Source organism: Carassius auratus, unplaced genomic scaffold, assembly GCF_003368295.1.
Source record: "Carassius auratus strain Wakin unplaced genomic scaffold, ASM336829v1 scaf_tig00214358, whole genome shotgun sequence".
In the NCBI taxonomy this organism is placed as follows: Eukaryota; Metazoa; Chordata; class Actinopteri; order Cypriniformes; family Cyprinidae; genus Carassius; species Carassius auratus.
In genome coordinates, this window is record NW_020527631.1 from 443,222 (window position 1) to 465,915 (window position 22,694).

General features: G+C 39.1%; 1 pseudogene; it reads right to left on the reverse strand.

Annotated features, from left to right (window-relative positions):
* Positions 1 to 377: 377 nt before the first annotated feature.
* On the reverse strand, positions 378 to 9,827 carry LOC113091919 (uncharacterized; annotated as a pseudogene).
* Positions 9,828 to 22,694: the final 12,867 nt, after the last annotated feature.

A 22,694-nucleotide genomic window follows, 5' to 3' on the forward strand; every position in this document is an offset into this window, starting at 1 on the left:
TCACTGCACCCCATAAACACAATCAAGCGTTCGAAAAAAAGCTAATCAACCACCCCTTTAATAATTTGTCTTAGTATCATGAATCATATCGCATTGTGAGTTGAGTGAATGGTTACACCCCTAGTGTTTATCTGCAGTTTATAATAAGGTATAAAGTTCACCAAGATTTATAACAGGTGTTTAAATCATAGACTTTCATTTCATATGAGATTTTGAGAATTGTATTAAACACACTAAAAGCACAAGCGTATAAAATCAAAACAACAAACAAAAATAATATAGAAAAGTTGAATTTCATTCATTTATGCTGCATGACAGTATATGTCAGCCTTACAGCTCTGAAAATACTCAAATTTCGCTGTACTGTTGTACACGTTTTATATAGCATCTAAAATATATTGATTTTGAATTTGATCATTAGTTGGATTGTTGCTCTCTCTCATTCTTTTGGAGACATAGAAAAGCCCCCAGCGTTGGTCTCCAGTCTCACAGCGCTGTTGTTGTTTTTTTTTTGTCTAACTGTTTACAGCAGCGTCATAGTCTTCCTGAGAGAACTCTTTTGGAGAGAGAGAGTACACAGTATAAGTGTGCAACATTTAAGAAGCTGTTTCCTTTCCAACAATATATAAAGGAATAGTTTACAAAAAAATGAAGTGTTCTGAAAATGTACTCACCCAGGCTATCAAACATGACAATGGATTCATAGTAACAGATTTGGAGAAATATAGCTTTACGTCACTTGTTCACCAATGGATCCTCTGCAGTGAATGGGTGCCATCAGAATGAGAGTCCAAACAGCTGATAAAAATGCAGCTGGAGGGCAGGAAGTAATTTTTCAATAAAGGAATCGCTAGCAGAAACTCAAAATGTCTATGTTTCGTGTTGTTTATGGATGCTCAAATCAGTCAAACCAAGAAACATTTATCGGTACGAATTGAAATCGACTGAAAAATGCAAGAAAGGTGGCTTGTAAACCTGTGTCTGTGGTTGGGAGGAGCCGAGTCAGACAATGCTCGTTTGTGAAAATGGTTTACATAAGATATAATATATTAAGATATTAATAAAGAAATATATAAATGGATACAGGGCTACCAACTCTCACACATTCAGCATGAGTCAGAATTCACTCAATGTCATACGGCACACATAGACACGTTGAAAAAGTTTAAAAATCACTCCTTTTTATAACATTAGGATCACGTCCAACATAAGTTATGATTTTCTGTTTATACGTTTCTATTTTAATAGTGTTTAAACCATTACAGTATGGACTTTCCTCCATCTCATCCATCCTGCTTTCACTTCCTGCCCTTCATCAGAATTTCACACATCATCAGAATCACGTGATTGCAAAAAATCTAATAATAGCTTGTAAAGTTAAAAGCTGCATGTATGTAAGATACAAATCTATCATTAAGACATTTTCAACTTTAAACTGTTGCTTCTGGATAAAATATGTGCCCTCTCTTCAAAATAATACTTGTGGATTATTGTGATGTTTTTATCAGCTGTTTGGACTCTCATTCTGACGGCACCCATTCACTGCAGAGGATCCATTGCTGAGCAAGTGATGTAATGCTACATTTCTCCAAATCTGATCCCATGAACAAACTCATCTACATCTTGAATGGCATGGTGGTGAGTGCATTTGCATTTTTGGATGAACTATTCCTTAAATGAAAGTGAAACATGTTTTCATTGTATGTAAAAGTAAAAAGGAGGGGAAAAAGGGGGGGGGAAATATTTCCTCCAACAGCATGCAAATGTGTGGTTGTAAATGTAATGTAGACATTGCATGTGTGTTAACCTGAATAAACTCCTCTTTCATTTCCCTGGATTTCTGCAGTTCAGCCTTTATGACCTGAATAAATTGCTTGGTTCTGTCCTCAGAACAAACATTGTTGAATCCCACCTCGCTCAGGAACTGAAAAACACACACAAACACACTCAGCATGAGCAGAAACGAGTTGTTTGTTCCTGTGCCAGCTTTTTTGGAATTTACAGCACTGTAGTGACTGATATCAGCATTACATAATCAATACTAAATCTCAGTCCAAGCAAGCTTTAATAGTACACTATAATTTTATGTGATCTGTACTTGTCTGTATCTCTGTGGTGTGTAAAGTATATATCCCCGCTGGTTAACGTAATCCTGAAACGCTGGAGACCAAGGCTTCTCTCCACAGCAGTAGTCACTGATAAGAATTAATTGGATTAGTTTGTTATCCCCAATAGTTCAATACAAAAGCAAAGGCTTGTTTTTGTAAGCCATACATAATGTGTCATCTCATTAGAGTCTTAATAAAAAAAGAAAGAAGGCTCAAGGTGATGTTAACTGTTAAATCCACAATCACCTACACACTGCAACACCTGCTTCCCAATGATAGTATATTTACACCTACAACACACAGATAACCATTTCTATATCCTCATACATAAACACAACCCTTATGCACACACACAAATATACGGTATGCTACTTCTGCAACATATAAAGTGAAAGGCATGAAAACATGCACACATGTAGGTGTTTACCTGAGTAAACACTCACATAAAACTTTCTGAAGAGGTCAAGTTTGTCCCGATGTGCAGAATTGTGTCTCTGCTGTAAACCACATTAAAAGGTGCTGTCAGGAAACGTTCTTTTTGTAGCATCTGACACCTCAAACTGCAACTGTAGAGAAAGGACAGACGGTTACTCTACTATCAGGGAGTGCAGAGCAACTCTCAAAGCTTTCCCAGAAAGCAGCTCTGTTCATTCTCAAAACTATCCACTTTGTTCTTCCTGTAAGAGTGGATGTAGCCTTATGTGATTTTCATGGGTCTGGCTTCCGTCGTCATCTGCATCCAGCTATTTTTAGCTGTACAAAACAGCTTGTTTTGCAGCTTGATATTGCAAATTGGTGTGTCTTACAATACTATTTAAATGTATTATCTTAAATATGAACACACTGGTTCGTAGTGCAAACAGTTTTACCATTTACTACACATTGTTATTCTTCTCCTTATTTTCATTCAGCGGCTAATGAACTGGAAATCACATCCATAGGCCACATTGAAGAATAAGGTGGATACAAATTTAGAATGTATGTACTCTTTTTATTCCATATAATACTATTTACCATTTTGAAAGAGATTTTCTGTGGAAAAAACGTAGTGCCAAGATGCTAGGGTGTTGCTATTCAGTTGCCAGGATGTCATAGGTGGCTGCTATGGTGGTTACTGGGTAGTTACTATGTATTAATAACTTAGTTGTTATAGGTGGGTGCCAGAGTGCTGCTATGCAGTTCCAAAGCTATTCTGAGTTGTTGCATTTGCTATGGATTTACAAGTGTGTAATGGGTGGTTGCTACAGTGTTTATATGCTGTGAAGCCGTTCTGATTAGTTTGCCGCATTTTTATGTGGTTGTTAGGGTGTTAGCTAAAAAACCCCAACCTACTAATGGGAGCTTCTCCTTGACGGCTCTCTCCATGGTGATCTCCACCATGTTTAATGACAGGTCCATGCCTAGAACCTCCACCCCAAAGGTCTGTCAATGAAAAAGATTATTCAGTAAATTATTAATTAAATGTGCAACAGTAATCAGGAACTACAGCTGTGAATGATAATGTGAAAGTGATCAGAATGTGCACCACACTGAAATACAAATGCAACTGAATTTATGTCTGATAATGTTTAATTATGGTTAAAGAGTTAGTGAGACAGTGAAACAAAACTGTCTAGCAAACACTTCAGTCTGCTAGACAGTTTTGGTACTTTCTTTGTTTGTTACTTGATATCCAAAGTAAAGTCTGAGACGTGATGCAATACTTATTCAGGGTGCTTTCACACTAGCACTTTTGGTGCGCACCCGGGTTCGACTGATGTCAGAGTTCGGTTCGTTTGGATGATGTGAACGCTGTCTTCCGTACTCGGATGCGCACCCGCGAGCCGTACCCGAGTCCGCTTAAAAACGGTGGTCCGGGGTACGCTTCATGTGAACTCTGGTACGGTTTGCTGCTTATGTGAACGCAATCGTACCAAATCGCGGAAGTGAACCGGTTTAAATGACAAATTATTTGATGAAAATGTGTGTTTGTCTGTGGGTTTCACTCACTTTCCTGATGAGCGTGACTGACGCGCTGCAAGCAGAGAGCTGTACATCTAATTTATGGCTACATTCACACTGCAGGGCTTAATGCTCAATTCCGATTTTTTGAAAGAAATAGATTTTTTTGCTAGGCTGTTCACATTTCCAATTAAATGCGACCTTTTGTGATCTCCTGTGTGAACGTGAAATGACCCAGAAGTGACCTGCATGCGCAGAAGAGTACTCAATGGTCAACGACGTCACACGTTGTTTGCGGAAGTAGCTAACGTTAAACATGGATGTCAACAACAGTGTAGTCAACAGCGGAGCTCTTTTTGCATTATTAAAGTTATTTTAAAGATAGTTTGTAACCACGCTCGGCCATTTCGCTGGAAATGTTTTCGTAAACCGCCTGGTTCCGATAAGAGCCCTCGAGTTTGGCCTTTCAAAAGCCTTTCGCATTTCAAAAGATCGGATACGTATCGGATTCAGGACCACATACCCAAGTGGCTTGGGTCACATTTGAAAAGATTGGATCTGTGTCGTTCAGACTGTCATGAAAAGATCAGATACAGGTCGCATAGGGGCAAAAAAAATCGGAATTGGGTCGTTTCAGCCTGCAGTGTGAGAACGTAGCCTATGTTCACCTTCATTGTTCTTTAGAGCATTTTCAGTACATTCGTAAGACCGACGTTCAAAAACGTAATACATTAAAGTGCAGAGAGTAATGTTATGCATTTGCCGCCTTCTCCTGCGCTGTCGTTAGCAAGCAACGGGGTAAACAGCTGCTGGCTTGATGACGCAAGCGAACCGCGGTTCGGACTCAAATATTATAATATGAACACAGTCCAGCAGGGGCAGGGGGAGGGGGGAGCAACCGAACTTGGGTTCGGACCAGGCAAGTGAACCAAGTGTGAAAGCACCCTCAGTCACCTTTCTGAAAGTGACAGTTCCTTCACTAGGCGGCGACAATGAGGTTCAAAAACCCTATTCATTCAGAACGAAATAAGTGGTAATCTTTACAAAGGAGCCAATGAATCCTTATTCAGCAGATTAGATCAAAAATAAATTTTCAAGCATGTTTTATCAAATGAGTCCTTAAATCAATCATTTAACCGTGATTTGTTCTAAAACGCTGATTTATTTTGAAATAAAACAAGCTGTTGTCTTTATAAATGAGTTATTGAATCCTTCAATGATCATTTATCATTTGAACAGATTCGTTCAAAAATACATACTCACCGGGGACCAAACAAGTGGCTGTTTTTATAAATGATTTTTTTGCACCATTCATTCAACTTATATATATACTGTATAAAAAAATGAGGACAGAAACAATGAAGTGACTGCCTGAATCATTAATTCAAAGAATTAGAGTAAAACAATTCAATGAATGATTCAAGACCAAATATTGCTCGGTTTTGTAATGTTTCTGCTGTGCTGTGCTATGGAACTATTTTCATTGGCAGAGCAAAGCCAGCAAACAAAGTGGTAATATTTTATCTAAAAATACTTTATTAAATTAACGTGTCATTCACTGAACTGCTGAATAGTAATATTATTAGCCTAACATACACTCTCGATGGGGAGGGCATTTTAAAAAAGTACACTTTTCATTCTTTCTTTATTATTTTTTATTTACTTCACATGACACCTCTGAAGATGTGCGAGCCTATGTTTTCTGCTTCCCTGACTTTGGTCGTGCTGATGCGACCTGTGCTGATGTATCCTGATCCGAACATCTTCTCGTAATGTAAGATTCCTATTCTCGTGTACAGCTGGTCATCTAGAAACTCCTGGAATGTGGAAAAGCTGCGCTACTGAACCACATCACGACAGTGTACTTTCATGCAAATTATTTTCCATTCTATCTAATTCTACAGTATACATCTTTTTTATATTCTATTCTTATATTTGTATTGTTTACTCAGTGGCGTAGCCACGGGTGTGCCTGTGCCACCCACAGTGGCAGCTGGCACACCTAAAAATAGATGCAGAATTATTTTTTATAGTCTCAATAAAAAATGTTTACTAAACTTGGGCTATTGTTGTTTACTTAGAAAACCCTTTCAACGCGTAAGTTCAAATATTTTAACTGACCCCTTGTTTCCATGGCGACGCGGCATGATTGTCACGTGACACACTGCAGCCACTAACAGATGTATCGCTATTCGTTTTATTTAGTTTTTCATTTTTTATTAAAATATATACACAAACTTGCTTACCATGTCAACTATCTGATATTCCTATTCCTTTCTGGCTATAATTCTTTCATAGCTATATTTATGTATATTTCATCCGTGATGTATTCTTTAATGATTACTCTGTCCGTGGAGTGGACCTGACTCACATTTCACTGCTGGTTATGCTCTATATAATTGTGTATGTGACGAATACAAATCTTGAATCTTGAATCTCAGTGGTTCCCAATTCTGGTCCCAGAAAACCTCCAACACTGCACTTTTTAGAGGTCTCCCTATTCAAACGCACCCGATTTAACTCATCAACTCATTAGTGAAGACTCCAAGACCTCAAATGTGTACATCAGATAAGAGAGACACCAAAAACGTGAATGGGTTGAATGCAGCATTAATCTCATCCAACCACAATCAAACACACCTGAGCAAGCTAATCAAGGCCTTCCATTCAGATTACTAGAAAGCTACAGGCGAGTTTGATCAGGGTTGGAGTTGCCCTGATCTTCTTGGCTCTTTAAAACCCCCTTTACAGAGCATGATGTTATAACAACACATTTATTTTTGTGTCCATCACTGTCCATTTCTTCTGACAAGCTAATTCAGCTCTTTTTCTAGCAGAGGTTGTGAGATCGTAGGTTGGGAGGATGATCACTCGAGTGTATGTCTCGTTTGTGCTGTTTTATTGTGTCTGTTTGGAATCTTGAACATAGCAGATGTAACTCTAGGTGAGACAATCTGTTGATTTATTTTTATTTTTTTATTACACCGCCTGAAGAAATGCAGAAATTAGTGACTCTCAGTCTTTGAATGTAGGATTAGAAGTAGGTAGTACCCTATTATTATTATTATTTTTTTTTTTTTTTTTTTTCAGGTAAGGGGTCAGGGAAGCGGCCAGGGTGCCGGTCAGGGTCAAGGAGTTGGTCAGGGAAGCGGTTACGGCCAGGGAGTTGGCCAGGGTCAAGGAGTTGGTCAGGGTAGCGGCTACGGCCAGGGAGTTGGCCAGGGTAGCGGCTACGGTCAGGGAGTTGGCCAGGGTCAAGGAGTTGGTCAGGGAAGCGGCTACGGTCAGGGAGTTGGCCAGGGTCAAGGAGTTGGTCAGGGAAGCGGCTACGGTCAGGGAAGTGGTTACGGCCAGGGAGTTGGTCAGGGTCAAGGAGTTGGTCAGGGAAGCGGTTTCGGCCAGGGAGTTGGCCAGGGTCAAGGAGTTGGTCAGGGAAGCGGCTACGGTCAGGGAAGTGGTTACGGCCAGGGAGTTGGCCAGGGTCAAGGAGTTGGTCAGGGTAGCGGCTACGGCCAGGGATTTGGTCAGGGAAGTGGTTACGGTCAGGGAAGCAGCTACGGTCAGGGAGTTGGCCAGGGAAGTGGTCAGAGAAGTGGTCAGGGAAATTGTGGTCTTTGAAACTTTTACAGGAATTCTGCATAACACCTACAGGAGCTCTTAAATTCAGTGCTTTTGTTCATAAGGATTTTTTTTCTTTTTGCTACAACAGTTAAAAATGATCACTCTGCCTCCTTCCCTTAAATAAAAAAAAAAAATAGCTTGATTGGAAGTTGTGTATCATTTGGCATTCTCTCATAACTGAGTTCTGGCATCAGTGCTTAGTAAGTTCCTCTCCATGAGAACTGGACATTTGGAGTATTAACCCATTTTAGACCTAATATACCACATTATGTCATGGGGACTCAATGGCATCAGCTGTCTGCACCTTCTGCAAACCGTGTTGTCTTCTCAAAAACAAGTCTAATGAATGTTACAGATATTCTAATCTTGATAACGATATCCACCTTTCTCAATGAATTAAGAATAATAGTCACTAAATCAGCTCATTTATCCTGAAAGGTGTTTTTTTTTTTTTTTTGGCATTTGCTTTCTTTCCTTGCTAAGAAGTCTTCACTAGCGTTCATGCTTCTAGTTGCCAGATGTGAAGAGCTTTAATCCCCAAAATATTGTTTTCTAATTTAAAAGGATAATTCACCATAAAATCATATCATTACTCGCCATCATGTCGTTCCAAACCAGTGAGACCTCCCATTTATCTTTGGAACACAGTTTAAGATATTTTAGATTTAGTCCGAGAGCTCTCAGTTCCTCCATTGAAGCTGTGTGTACGGATTACTCCATGTCCAGAAAGTTAAGAAAAACCTCATCAAAGTAGTCCATGTGACATCAGAGGGTCAGTTAGAATATTTCGAAGCATCGAAAATACATTTTGGTCAGAAAATAGCAAAAACTATGACTTTATTCAGCATTGTCTTCTCTTCTGTGTCTATTTTGAGAGAGAGTTCAAATCAAAGCAGTTTGTCATCTCCAGTTTGCGAATGAATCGTTTGCTGTAACCGGATCTTTTTGAACCAGTTCACCAAATCGAACTGAATATAAATGGTTCGCGTCTCCAATACGCATTAATCCGCAAATGACTTGAGCGGTTAACTTTTTAAATTTGGCTGACACTCCCTCGGAGTTAAAACAAACCAATATCCCGGAGTAATTCATGCACTCAAACAGTACACTGACTGAACTGGTGTGAAGAGAGAGATGAACACTGAGCCGAGCCAGATAATGACTCGTTCACGAGTCAAGAATCGGTTTTCCGGCATCATCGGGCCCCTCCCCCAGCCCGGAGCCCTGGGCTTAAGCCCAGGTAAGCCTATGCATTAATGCGGCCCGGCTTATTGATTTATTTTTTACATTGTTTTGTTTATATATATATATATATATATATATATATATATATATATATCTGTGATATCTTGTAAAAAATGTCGTTTTCATCCATTATGGTAGTTTTTGTGGTGATGCCTTCAGTTTAGAATGATTATATTTCTAATATGAAAGCTATCCTATCTATTGAGAATCACAAGTGCATTGAAAATACTGAGAATGACAGAAAAAGCTCTCAAGTGAAATATCTGGATGCATCATTCACGGTAATTGAATTTGGGACAGTCTGTCATAAAAATTATATTACAGCAAAGAAACGGGTCTCATTTTCTTTATGCAAAACATTTACAGCTATTTTGATTTCAAGGTGAAATATGACTTGGACTTGTTCATATGGTTAACCCAAACATCAGAAATCTGCAGGTCTCATCAGAATCCAAAGTCAAAGGCGATGCGATTACTGACCCAATTCCAGCACCAAGTTCCAGCACATCAGAATCAGCCAGAGAAGGGAGCACGGAGATAATCTCTGGCAGCTCGTGCCGGGTCAGTTTAGTTCCTGAACGTTTGAATCCAGCATCATCTCCTCTACTGTTGTGAACTTGGAATGTTCCTTCCAGAACTTCGTCATCATGTTCCTCTTGGTTTCTATGGAGACAGCAGCAGCATGCCTTTCAAGCTTCAGAGAGACAGAGATCTCTTCAAAATTGGTGGTGTTTTAGTAGCAAGTGTTGTGAGATGCCAACAGAAGTGGAGAGCATATGTTGTCACGAATGGAACAACAAGACGACAACGAGGGCATTGACAGTATTGCATCACACACCTGCCTGACTGAAGATCCTGAGTTTTCTCCACTGTTGAGACCCAGCGTTTTGCACGTTGTGTGTAGTATGCCATGTATAAACTGGAGGCGACGTCCAATGCCAGAGGGACCCAATGGCACGCTGTCAATAGAGTGAGTAATGTGTTGTATTTTTATTATAATCACAACGATTATAGGGTGCGTTATAAACAAATTAATTAATTACAATTACTGCATTATATTTCATACAGTGCAAATTGGTAGCGTAGCGTGTGGTAAACAATGAGTGATAAAAAAAAATAAAAAAACAATGAGTGATGTGCATGCGCGAGAGAGCACATCCGGGGCTTTCCGTGCTTGCACAGACTAAAGCCAAGAGCGCAAGTCACATCGGGAAGCACTCGTGCACTCAGATCAGTTGGACGTGGTTGTGTGTACAACCGCTCTTTTCGTGTCTTAGGACATCAATGTGTACTTACGATGGGGAATTGATTAATTTTGACTCCTCTGTGCATGCTCTTTGAGGTGGTGACCATAGACATCCATTATGTGAGACACAGACAAGAATGGTTGGACCTAAAAATATCAAAATGGGAAATATTAAAGAAACCTACATCTTGGATGTCGTTGAGGTAAGCTAAAACATACCAAAATTTAATCTGAGAGTGAACTATCCCTTTAACTGAATGCGGAATTATAAAACAAGTACGCGCCTCATGCGCTTTACAGACAGGAATGCGCGCTCGTTTAGCAATATTGCCTCATGCATTTTAGAGCCAAATGTTTTAAATTGAAGAGAGAAACATTTAAATTAGCAGCCACCAGTTAATATGATAATTCATCTGTATTTCAGTCCCTTATTGAGCTGTGTTGTATAGTGCTCATGCTGGTTTGTAATTAAAAAAAAAGTGTTGTTTTTGTATAATTTTTATTTTTATTTTATTATTTATTTATTTTTACTTTAATGTTGAAAGCAATCGTTTTACATTTCATATAGCAGAAAAATCTCCACATATTTCCATGCATGCAATTACATGTGAAAACCAGAGAAGAGATGGCACACCACTCTTGTGAATATGTTCATCTATTAATAATACATTCTTAAAAATAAATACTGGGTTGTGTCATCCCATGGTATTTATTTATTTATTTATTTTTACCCAAGAGTTGGGTTACATTTACATTTATTCATTTAGCAGATGCTTTTATCCAAAGAGCCTTACAAATGAGGACAGTGGAAGCAATCAAAAACAACAAAAAGAGCAATGAAATAGAAGTGCTATAACAAGTCCTCGTCTCTGCCTTTGGATTTGCCCACTGTCTTGTTGTTTGGATTGGATTGCCTATCTGTGTATGATTCACTGCCGTCTACGATTACGATTCTCTGCCTACTGTTTGGATTTGTCTGCTGTGGATATTATTAAACTGCACATGGATTCTAACGCCGCATCCGCATCGTTACATAATACTTCGCCACCGAAGAATCCAGCAGAAGTAACAGATCTACAGGCCGCGTTGGCTTATCAGAGCAACGTTCTCACAGAGTACCGTGACCAACTGGCTAAAGCGCAAGTGGCTAACGACTATCTCACACAGTATCTACGATCGCTACCACCACCCAAGCCCGCAAAGGTACATTTTGCTTTTCCTGATAAATTCAACGGTTCTGCAGAACAATGTAAGGGTTTCATTCGACAAGTTGAAATCTTTTTCATGTATCAAGAGGATAGCTTTGACTCTGATAAGAAGTGTGCATTCCTCATTTCATTGCTAACGGGCAAAGCGATCGAATGGGCCGCAGCAGTTTGGGAAACCGACCGTATGTTATAAACATCTTTTCTCTACTTCATAAAACAACTCAGAGATGTGTTTGAATACCCAGCAGGAGGCAAGGATGTTTCCACTCAGCTAATACAACTCACTCAAGGCCGCAAATCAGCCGCCGACCATGCTATCGAATTCAGGACAATTGCTGCTCAGAGTGGATGGAACGACGGTGCACTTAAGGCCATGTTTTGTCGCAGCTTAAGTCTGGAGCTACAGGCAGAGCTCACTTACAAAGGTGAGGATTATTCCTTTTCTGATTATGTCACGTTGGCTATCAGGATCGATAACCTCATCCGCACTCACCGCCCTCAATCCAAATCTATGAATGTCATGCCTATCTCTCTAACTACACAGATGTTTGAATCATGTCCTGTTAATGATCATGCCAATTCTGAGCCCATGCAACTAGGAGTTACCAGGCTGTCATCAGAAGAGAGATCTAGAAGATTCACCCAGAAATTATGTTTCTACTGCGGTAGTGCAGCTCATCAATAAACCCATTGGAAGCGGTATCACCCAACAAACACACCCTTTGAAGATGCAGATAGGCCTATTTCACCAGGAGACTATTACATTTTACATCATCGACTCACCATGCCACGAAATCATACTTGGATACCCCTGGTTATCTGTTCATGAACCAGCCATCTCCTGGCAGAGTGGCGAGATCAAACATTGGTCACAATTCTGCTATTCTACATGTCTGAATAATGTCCTCTCTAAACCTTGTCTCACTACCAGTGTTGAAAGTCCAGAGAGTAAGCATGTCACCATACCACCCCATTATCAGGTTCTTCAAGAGGTCTTCAGCAAAACCACTCAACTACCACCTCATCGTCATTGGGACTGTGCCATAGAATTGTTACCCAATGCCATGCCACCCAAAAGTAAGGTCTATCCACTGTCACTTCCGGAAAATCAAGTCATGGACGCATATATTGAGGAAGCTCTCAGCTCTGGGTTTATCCGTCCATCCACTTCCCCAGCGGCAGCAGGATTCTTCTTCGTGGAGAAAAAGGATGGAGGACTACGCCCCTGCATCGATTATAGCGGTTTGAACAATGTTACCGTCAAGTTTCGCCATCCACTGCCATGAGTTCCTGCAGCACTGGAGCAACTCAGAGAAGCCAAGATCTAAACTAAATTAGATTTAAGAAGTGCCTATAACCTTATCAGGATCCGGGAGGGTGATGAATGGAAGACTGCATTTCTGACCACTTAGGGGGCACTATGAGTACCAGGCTATGCCGTATGGGCTAGCAAATGCACCTGCGGTATTCCAATCATTCATGAATGAAATTTTCAGGGACCTCTTGAACAAATTTGTGATTGTCTACATTGACGATATCCTAATCTACTCCAAGTCTGAAGAGGAACACAAGGGTCACGTCAGAACAGTACTTACCAGATTATTAGAGAATCAACTCTATGTCAAGGCAGAGAAATGTGAATTCCATGTGTCAAGAACCTCCTTTCTAGGCTATAACGTCAACAATCAGGGTGTGGAAGTGGATCAGTCTAAGATCAAGGCAGTCACTGAATGGCCACAACCCACCACCGTGAAGGAACTTCAACGCTTTCTAGGATTCGCAAACTTCTACTGACGTTTCATAAGGAACTACAGTATCACATCCGCACCTATGACATCATTATTGAAGGGGAAGCCATCCAAGTTAAAATGGACTGATCAAGCTACACAGGCATTCGCTAACCTCAAGAACAGCTTTTCCACTGCGCCTATCCTGATACACCCTGACCCCGACTTACCATTTATAATGGTAGTGTAGAAGTTGATGCCTCCGATTGTGGGATCGGTGCAGTGCTCTCTCAACGCCACGGACAACTAGGCAAGCTCTTCCCCTGTGCTTACTTTTCCAGAAAACTCACGGATGCTGAACGAAACTATGATGTCGGAAAGAAGGAGCTACTGGCTATGAAGGCAGCCATTGAAGAATGGAGGCACTGGTTGGAGGGTTCCGCTCACCCCTTCCAGGTAATCACTGATCATAAGAACCTCGAATACTTAAAGAGTGCCAAAAGATTAAATCCTCGCCAGGCTCGCCAGGCTCGCCAGGCTCGCCAGGCCCTCTCCAGAGTACTGACTGTGATCCGCTCCCTCTGCTTCACCTGTACTTCCTGTTTGTGACATATATAAGCATGGCCGCAACCACTATCATGTTGTGAAGTATTGCCAGCCTGTCTGCTTTACCGAGCGTTTTTCCCATTGCCATAGTTTGTCTTATTGTGTATGATCTTTGCCTGGATTCCTCGTCTCTGCCTTTGGATTTGCCCACTGTCTTGTTGTTTGGATTGGACTGCCTATCTGTGTATGATTCACTGCCTTCTACGATTACGATTCTCTGCCTACTGTTTGGATTTGTGTGCTGTGGATGTTATTAAACTGCAGATGGATTCTAACGCCGCCTCCGCGTCGTTACACTTGTGTTAGAGGTCTTATATATGTATGTGTGTATATATATATATATATATATATATATATATATATATATATATATATATATATATATATATATATATATATATATATATACGCGCACACACACATAATTGCATAATAAATTAAAAGAAAATAGAGTACAAAAATATTAGAAAGGTAGTTATATTTTTTTATAAGAGAATGAGAATAGTGAGTGCTAAAGTTAGAGGGTAAAATAAAGATATTAGAGATGTGCATTTCCTAGAGTTTAATTTACCTTATTTATACCTTATTAGAATGTTTTTTTTTTTTTAATAGAAGAATTACTGGCTAAAAAAAAAGAATGAATGAATGATTTCATTAATTAATTAGAGTAAGTTGTCATAATTGATAAATAAAGAGCTTTGGGGAAGAACTGAATTTGTATTTAGTTTGAGCTAGAAGACTGGAGTAATGATGTTGGACAGTTATTTTAAATTGTAATAATATTTCTCAATATTACTGTTTTTACTTGAACAAATAAATGCAACACTGGTGAGCAGAATGGATTTCTTTCAAAATATAACACACAATAGTGTCTGCTATTTTAAGTTTAATACTATAAATCCCCTTGGCCTACATAACAATAATTCAGATCATGTGGATATATGTTTAAAAAATAGCTTGCCATTTTAACTCCGCTCATAGGCTTAAAATGATATATGATTATACGCCAGTGAAGTTCAGCAAAGGACAGATGATGTAAGAGCGAGACATGCTGTTCATTAAACCACCACAGAAAGCCCCAATTTTTCATTAAAATAATAAACCAAAATCCAAAATACTAAAGTTCAAAATACATTACTAAAGCAACCAAAATTAAAATACATAAATACATTGGTAATGTATTACATAAAATACACACTTACACACACATAGACATTCATGCATCATAATTGTATTTTTATATGTTTTATACTATGTACTGTGTTTATTGTGCTGTGAGTTTTTATATGTGTTTTATTGTGCTATTATTGTTACGCTGCAGTGTTGGTCTGTTTTTATGTGTAAGAATTCCATTGCACTTTCTCATAAGGCAGTAAACTACTAGTATTAGATTACTAGCCTTGCTCACATTTTTCATCGGTCCAACACGCACCTGAGGAGCGGAAACATGAGTTTGTAGTTCAGTAATCAGGTTGGCCTGACATGGATTCTCAATGATGGGTTGTGGTATGATGTTGATCATAGTCTCTATAGTGTTCATAGTGTTTTTCCTCTGGGATTTGAACAGAATATTCAATTGCCTCGTCCCTGTGCTATTTATCACTGCACGTGTTGAACAAACAGTTGCATAAGCTAATAATTCACACAGAAAATGATTTCAAGACCCAGTTTCAGGCCAACAGATATTTGTGCTTTTATTAGTGAATTAATTGCAGTTCTTTCTCCCCATGCAATAATATTTTATGGAATAATTTGGATGCAAACCAGGAATGATTACGAGACAATTAAAGTGATGTCCTTGGCAAAGCATTTAATCGTTTTGATGTTTTATCACATGTTATAGTTAGTTGAGATTGTCAAATGGGTCAAACTCGCCTCGTGATATTCATGTTGGTATAAATATCTTGGAAAAACATCTTTTAAATTTTAAACCTTTTAAATTTTGTATGCTCATATGCATTGAATTAATCCATAATCATGGTTATTATCAACAACTACAAACTAAACAAACTAAAACCATAAAAAAACTGAAACTGAAAAACTAATTTCTAAAATAACTAGTAAAGCTACAATAAAAATGAATAAAACTATATAGATACTTAAAAAATAAATCTAATAAAAATGACAATTTTAAAGATAAAATAAATAAGATAAAATAAAATATTAACACAATAACACGGTCTAATTAAATCAGTATAAAAAAATGTATGAGCCCAATGTAAATAAAAATATTGCATTTGTGAAAATCTTTATTTCCCACTGGCTAATCCTCTTTTATATCTGTGTCGCAGCAGTAGATGGCAGCATATTTCCACCTAATTTCTCGAGAGGCTCTCACGGTCCTCCATGAAGTTAATAAGATTTTAATTGTGCAGTTAAACACTGACCCCCCTCTTTGTGCACTGTACTGGAAGTTTAATTGAAGATTAGTGTGTTACAACTTAACTTAAAATTGGGCTGACACTATGATGACAGTAAATTCAGTGTTGGTGCTCCGCATAGCTTGGAAATCAGTTTGTTTTGTTTACTGTCTCTCTCTCACACAGGAAGTATTGGCCTTGGTTCAGTCATATCCCGCAGTGTATGCTGGTTTATTGCTGGTTTGGGGGCGGGGGGATAAACTACACACCTCAGCAGAAATACTGCAGTGTGTTCGGTTGTGCTGCTAAATGTGCAAGAGAGAGAAAATATGTGAAACACACACAGAGTGAAGAAGAACGTTTGACTGAACATTATTGCAATACAAATGAATGATCTTGCGGCACTAAATGTGTCGTTCCAAAGAGCAGAAGCACTTTATTTTCCATTGACTGAACATTATTGGGCTGAAAACAAAAGATACTGCAGCACTAAATGGCCCAGGAGCTGCACAAGCTAGCATTTTTAGTGTTTGCTCTTGCATAACTTGCCATCACAATGCTTGTTGGTTGCCAGGAAAGCAATCCAGCTGGGGTTTTTGGGATGCTTAGGTGGTTGCTAGGGTATTTGGGGTGGTTGCTTACTTCCCAATTCTCTTTTTTCCTGATTCATCTGCTGGCCCAGCTATACAAAAACCATAATCATTTTGCTAATGTTCCCAGTAAGTTATAAAAATGTTGGAATGTTCTCTGAGGATTTAAGAAACAAATTATTAATTATATATGAACATTAAATGACATTCCATTTTATGATTTAGCTAGCTAAAGTTTTAAGAACGTTCCCTGTTAAGGTAATTAGTCATGTAAAAGTAAAAGTTTAATACTTACAGTTAGGAGTTTGTTTGAATCACTGACCCTCAGTATTATCAGTTGAAAGAGTGATGCTGGCCTTGGCAGCTATAAATATGCTGCATATGTCCTTTCATTATGATTCAGTTCAGGCAGCATCTTAAATTTCCACAGAAGAGACATTTTCTAAGGAGAGAGCGTGACTTTCCATATAACATCATGTTTAACATTTAATCTAATGAGGGGAAAGAGGAAAGACATTTCCTGGATAGCTGTCCATGACAGAGTTTACACATGACATAAAATATACTGGACAGACAGCTGAGATGAACGCTGTCAGAGAAATAAACACATGTCATATTGACACACACGACACATACCTGTACAGGTATAACCTGTAAAAAAAACCCTTCACTACAGCTTTGTCCCAAATGAAGCACTATAGACTATATGCACTCATACACTATGTACTTATGCACTATGTACTCAATCATGCAGTGTATGGATTATATAAGGTTAGTTTGTCATTCATAATTAGAGTCTGATAGCACCTCCCCCTTTGCTATAGCTACTGTATAGACGGTTTCATCGGGCGCACGTGCGTGGCCCTAAGTTAACTTCTGGTCTGTGTTGTGTATATTAATCTGGCTGCGGCGCCTTCTACAAACGCAGTTAAAGTCAAGGTGATGTGTAGACTGAAGTTGGGCTCAGGTGGTTGTGTTGTGGGATGTGTTTCCCATACATTTATTTATTTTTGGAGACTCGCCACGATTTTAAAACTGATTGATTTTCAAAAAGGCTTTATTGAATAAACATGAGTAACGTTACGTACTGCCCATTTAATAATACTAATTCCTTACATTTATATTTTTAAATATCAAAACGAGGCATGGGTGTTTTTATATCACTATTTCTGAAGGAAGACTTGCATGTTATATGCCTGATAACGCAGCGTTTGTGAGCGTAGCTCTGCTTTGTTTACAGCTGTTACTGGGGAAACCTCTATTTCTCGCGCTTTATGCATCTCCTGCTCGGAAATAATTAATTTGCATTTTCATTAAGTCCACCTGATTTACGCAGCAAACATATTTTGTTTGTTATCAAAAAAAAAAAAAAAATCTACTCTAGAGGGACTTGGCTGTATGGAGCTAGACGAGTCTCAATAAAGATAAATGCACACACTACATTCACATATGCACACACACGATTCATACATGCACACACATGATTCATATATACACACATAGGATACACAAATGTGCACAAAATTCACAAATGCACACACAAAATGTAAAAAGCACAGAAGATTCACAAATGCACACAAAATTCATAAATACACACACAATTCAGAAATGCAATTAACATTTACAAATGCACTCAAGATTCAGAAATGCACAGGACAAGATTCAGAAATGTATTTCTGATGCACACCTGATATACCTTGATTTACAAACTGCTTGCGGTCTGTGAACTTCACTGCATTTGCACACAAATGCATTTTTTTTTTAAACGGGGATTCAGCAACCAATCAGATATCTCCCTTGTTTTAGCCAATCACAAGAACGCACCCCACGCGGGGGATTGTTTACATCTAAGCCAATCACATGAACGCGTTCTCACAGCACGATATGCCTGTGTCGCGAGTGCGAGCTACCGCCGTGGAGTTCTGTCTTTCAGTTGAATGAGACCTCAACATGGCTTCTGGCAACCACAGGGGAGCAGTATAACTGCTAGTTATGTCCTTGTTATGAGAAGTTGTTTAATTGTTAATGTTAGCCAGTTTAATTGTGCAACTATCAACATAAGCTAGCGAGCTGGCTAGGGTCAGGCTAGTATCTTGTGTTACAGTGTTAAAGAGTTGGATTCTCATGCTAAACATGGACAAAGTTTCAAAAATTAAGTTTTTGTTAATTTGAAGGAGTATTTCTGTTCCAAAAATACTCCTTCCGGTTTGTCACAAGTTTCGGAAAGTTTTTTTTCGAGTTTGGCTCTGTGTGACGTTAGATGGAGCGGAATTTCCTTATATGGGTCCTAGGGCACTTCTGCCGGAAGAGTGCGCGCTCCCGTATAGCAGAGCACTGAGAGCACAACAGACTTCACTGATCAGAGCGAGAGCGTCGCGAAATGTCACAAAAGAAGTGTATTTTTGGTTGCCAGGGCAAGACAACCCTGCACAGATTACCAAAAAAAAAAAAAAACAGCATTAAGGGACCAGTGGATGGAGTTTATTTTTACAGAGCATCAACGGAGTTGTGCAAGTGTTTGTGTTTGTTCCCTGCATTTCTAAGATGCTTGTTTTACAAACAAGGCCCAGTTTGACGACGGATTTGCGTATCGTTTATTTCTTAAGGATGATGCAATCCCAACGAAAAAGGGTCACGATCGTGTGTTGGAACCGCAGGCGGTGAGTAAAACTGCTTAATATATCTCTGCCTCCTTGTTAGTGCGTCCGCCTCCCATGCCGAGACCCGGGTTCGAGCCCTGCTCGGAGCGAGTCGTTGCTGCTGCTGCTCTCGTTCAGTTTCAGCCTCGGGATCTGATTCTGGATCATAAATAAACGGCTGAATCTGACTGTTAGCCATGTTTTTTTTTTTGGATATTTTTTGGATATTGAGTGAAAACGAGCATTTCACCCCCCCTTTAAGTGACTGTTTGACAGGGTCTATCACCCCAATCCGAGGTAGCAGCTCGGGCTTTCGTGCAGTTATTGGGCCCAATTTTCAAGCCTTGTCCTGTGCATTTCTGAATCTTGAGTGCATTTGTAAATGTTGTTTGCATTTCTGAATTGTGTGTGTATTTATACATTTTGTGTGCATTTGTGAATTTTGTATGCATTTGTGAATCTTCTTTGCTTTTTAAATTTTGTGTGTGCATTTGTGAATTTTGTGCGCATTTTTGTATCCTGTGTGTGTATTCATGAAACGTGTGTGCATGTATGAATCCTGTGTATGCATATGTGAATGTAGTGTGTGCAGTTATCTTCTTTGAGACTCATCTAGCTCCATAAGGCTGTGGTTATTGATTCTATTTGGAAGTTAAGTTTGGTCCATAAAAGCGTGCATGCGCAGTAATGTTTGTTTATGTTGTTGCCGTTGAAACCGTCTATAGTTGAGTCCATGAAGTGTTGAACATTCCGCACTTCATTTTTTCAGTTAGTTAGTTAAGTCCATCATCCAGGTATTTAAAAAAGTGCACTTTTTCTTTTTGTAATTTTCAGTGAACGCACTACTCGCACTATTTATACAACAAAACATCATAGAATATAGCATAAGTATGCAAATGCAGGACGCACCTCATGTCTGTTGGAAAATGTTATGTGTATTTACTGCACTTGAAAGATAATTCTTTTCAAGCAACTGTCATTGAGTTTAATGGGAATGAATGGTTTGTATCATCCAGCTTTACAACCAGATCCCCTTAACCTGAATTTTTTTTTAATAACATAGAGATTTTAATGCTTATGTGAACTTTGTTGAGTACTAACTTTGTTGAGTGAATAACCATCGCTCTCTTCCACCTTCAGTACCACAACTGAGACTCTTGAGCAAGGCACCAAACCTCCAACTGCTCCCAGGGTGCTGCAGCAATATGACCTCCCACTGCTCTGGGTGTGTGTTCACTGCTGTGTGTGAGCACTTGGATAAGTTGAATGCAGAGCACAATTTCCGAGTACGGACACTTTCACTTGTTCTTACAGTGGAATACAGGGAATAGTTTTCTCTGCACAATCGGGAGTTTCGCACAAGCAAATAAGTTCAGCATGCAGAAATGTTGCAAATGTTCTTGTTGGTCACCACTTATAAACACTATTGGCAAAATGGCAATCGAAAAAAAATTCACCTAAATGTTGGTAATATGACCACAACTGAACTGTAAAAGAATATTGTGATTGTAACAGTAAAAGACTGTAAAAAAAATGGGTTAACAGTAAGTTTCCATACTATGTACAATGATTAAATGTAATTACATTTAACATAATTTTACAGTAAAATACTGTTAAAGGGGGGGTGAAATGCTCGTTTCACTCAATATCCTGTTAATCTTGAGTACCTATAGAGTAGTACTGCATCTTTCATAACTCCAAAAAGTCTTTAGTTTTATTATATTCATAAGAGGAAGCAACGACCTGCTCCGAGCGGGGCTAGAACCCGGGTCTCCGATGGGAGGCGGACGCACTAACAAGGAGGCAGAGATATTTGAAGCAGTTTTACTCACCACCTGCGGTTCCAACACACGATCGTGACCCTTTTTCGTTGGGATTGCATCATCCTTAAGAAATAAACGATACGCAAATCCGTCGTCAAACTGGGCCTTGTTTGTAAAACAAGCATCTTAGAAATGCAGGGAACAAACACAAACACTTGCACAACTCCGTTGATGCTCTGTAAAAATAAACTCCGTCCACTGGTCCCTTAATGCTGTTTTTTCTTTGGTAATCTGTGCAGGGTTGTCTTGCCCTGGCAACCAAAAACACTCCTCCTTTTGTGACATTTCGCGACGCTCTCGCTCTGATCAGTGATTGTCTGTGCTCAGCCTCTCAGGCTCTCAGTGCTCTGCTATACGGGAGCGCGCGCTCTTCTGGCAGACGCGCCCTTAGCACCCATATAAGGAAATTCCGCTCCATCTAACGTCACACAGAGCCATACTCGAAAAAAAAACTTTCCGAAACTTGTGACAAACCGGAAGGAGTATTTTTGGAACAGAAATACTCCTTCAAACGTACAACTTAATTTTTGAAACTTTGTCCATGTTTAGCATGGGAATCCAACTCTTTAACAGTGTAAAAAACTCAGTATGCATGAAATAGCATTTCACCCCCCCTTTAAAATTATGTTTTTTGGTAGTGAAAAAGAAAAAGTAATTGTATAATTTACAGTGAAATCTGTAAATTAACATTCCCAGAATTCCCTTCATTACATTTATAAATTTGATGATTTTTTCAATTGAAATAATGGTTTCTTAGTTTTTACTTATCATTTGTACATTAGGGATTTATCTAACATGTTGTTAAATTAATGTACATTGCATAATATCAGTATCACATGCTGTTTGTGTGAATGACACTGCGCACCTTCTTTATATTAGTATTTACATCCTCTGGAAAAAATCTGCTTGTGATGTGCTTTGATTCATTATTTGACTTTCTCATCACCACCTGTTTTGGTGGTTATCAGTGTATTACAGTGGTTCAAAACTGATATTATTATTGTATTATATTAACATTACATCAGATAATTAATTAGTTATTACTCATTGTTATTGTTTTTGTGAATTTAAGTCTGTAAAATCAAAAATTTTGCTACCATATTTTATTTTAACCACAGCTTCCGGTACACAGATTCATTTTTTACAGTGTGTGTTTGGTGCAGCTTGGTGTGAAAATCGCAGCTGGAGATCCAAACCTGCGAGGATTCCTTCAATATATTTTAGTTGACGTGGTAACAACAAAGTCGAGCATCCTACCGTGTTTTTAATTAGTCTCATTTTGTTTGCACCACATCTGTTGAGTAAAAGACAAAGCGCCACGCACGTGCATCTTTTGGGACCGCTTATAAAGCATCTGGTTTTTACCGCAGTCTGTTTCTCTGAAGAATCACCTCATTCACTTCCGGAGTCTGTGACAGCTCTTCAGCTTCTTTAGTCTACAGTTTATGCAAAACAGAGCTCTGTGCACCCGACTGCTGATGCACACCGAGTGTGTATGTGTGCGTGCGCGCGCGTGAGGTTGCACTGGCATTTGAAGGCAGCTTTAATTTACAGTGCAAAACGTTGCTTCCTGGTCCTTT